This window comes from Pinus tabuliformis, chromosome 6, assembly GCF_031772625.1.
Source record: "Pinus tabuliformis cultivar Carrire ecotype Pingquan chromosome 6, CPIR1, whole genome shotgun sequence".
NCBI lineage: Eukaryota > Viridiplantae > Streptophyta > Pinopsida > Pinales > Pinaceae > Pinus > Pinus tabuliformis.
This window is the reverse complement of record NC_142292.1, coordinates 1,043,327,447-1,043,329,294: the sequence shown is the minus strand read 5'-3', so window position 1 is coordinate 1,043,329,294 and position 1,848 is coordinate 1,043,327,447. Positions and strand designations below refer to the sequence as shown.

Genomic DNA, 1,848 nt, shown 5'->3' with positions numbered 1-1,848 from the left:
AACGCCCCTCCGTCCATCATATTCACATGTTGGGTGCTTGATTGTGTTTTTAGGGGTCATTTAAATTCTAGCAAACCTTCCGCCTACATTCAAGCACCAGTCAACAAGTTTGTCAGCACTTTTGGCTGTTGCTTACACCTTAGTCATTTTGTGCATACGTCTCATTTTTGCATTAGCTGTATTTTACATAGCTCCATGTTGTTGTTTTAGAAGACCTCAGTGCTCTTGCCTCTTTAACATTTGTTGTCTCTATTGTGCACATAAATACTCCTTGTCAGAACTGTAATAGTGCGTTACTTTCCAATTCCGATCTTGAGTGATATTTAACACCATAATTGAGATTCATGCCAAGATTCATATTCATGTTTCTAGTAGACGAGGATGAGGTACAGGGCATACCATTTGCACCATTTGTGTCATAACCACGATATTTCTTCAACATGAACTCAAAGGGCTCCGTGTTAAGTTGCCGAAGAGAGGCGAGATTCAAACTTGGTTTTCTAGTGCCACCATAGCTTGATCAAAACTGCACAGTTAGCCTGAGATGTTCCAGTAATCATGTTCTTGATAAAATCACGATGGCCAGGGGCATCAATCATAGTGCAGTAGTAGTTAGTTGTCTCAAACTTCCATAGTGCCATATCAATTGTGATACCACGTTCACGTTCGACCTTGAGCTTGTCAAGAACCCAAGCATACTTGAATGACCTCTTGTTCATCTCAACAGCTTCTTTCTCAAAGCATTCAATCACACGCATTCCTCCAAGCTTGTAGATGTTGATATGGGTTTTCTCCTTTCCCATGATGAACTAAATTCTCTTACAAAAATGGCTGCCTGAGTCTGGAGAATCAGAAGCACCGTAGAACAGCTTCGCAGCGGCGTGGAGAGTAGAGAGACTCGCACAAGATGAAGAGGACAAAAGATTGATATCAAAGCCATTGTTGGTGTTTCTCGTTTCAAATTCGCATTCGAGGAGCTCATCCACGCTGTGGTAGCTGGTCAAACTAAATTACAATTTGATTCAGGGCATCGATTTGTGCCACCATAGCTTGACTCCTGCCATCACATCTAGAGCATCTGCAAATGCCCGAACTGCATACTGCTCCACTCCAGAAATCTTGTCAGTGGTAGCTTGTACAGCATGTGAACATGAAATTTATGTAGATCGACCACCATATATGATTGAAATATCATGAATCAAGTTCCAGGAAACACAAAGTGCATCATGAAGGCTTCGCTTTGTCTCTTCTATCATCATCTTGTTTCCACCACGAATAAAAACTGTCACTGCCCTTGATTTTCACATTGTTCTATGTATAACATCCGATCCTTTGTTGTGCCAAATGATTTCTCCCTCACAAGTCTAGCCTTCATTAGCTTCTCAGGTGTCAATTCTTGAAATCATGGTATTATCCACTGCCTCTCGAAGCTTGTTGATGTTACACAATTTTTTATGCGTTTCTCTGCATTGCCATTGGCATTGAAAGTCTGGGAGGAATTTGTGGAGTGAGGATCTACACTGCAATTGGCATTGAATGTATGGATGAGTTTGGGATCCTTTTAAGAAGGCAAATTGATATGCGCGTGACTCATTCATGTATTGTTCGGTAGAGCAGTCTGGGTAGCCTTCAATTGACTTTCAGTCCTGTCAAACAACTGGTATTCATTTTTGAAATCTCCAATAGTTGGGGTTTGTCTAGCCTTGCTACAGTGTCCACTAAGATTGTTGAGCCTTCATTTCTTTGTGAGACAATGGCTAGAATTGATGATACATTAGAGTTGTTAAATATCCTAATTCATTCCACTGTTGATGGAATGGTAAAAATTAGGTCTGATACACTTTCTGA

At 40.8% G+C, this 1,848-nt stretch overlaps 1 pseudogene; it reads right to left on the bottom strand.

The window, feature by feature from the left end:
• Window positions 1–500: 500 nt before the first annotated feature.
• On the bottom strand, window positions 501–803 carry LOC149262554 (elongation factor 1-alpha pseudogene; annotated as a pseudogene).
• Window positions 804–1,848: the final 1,045 nt, after the last annotated feature.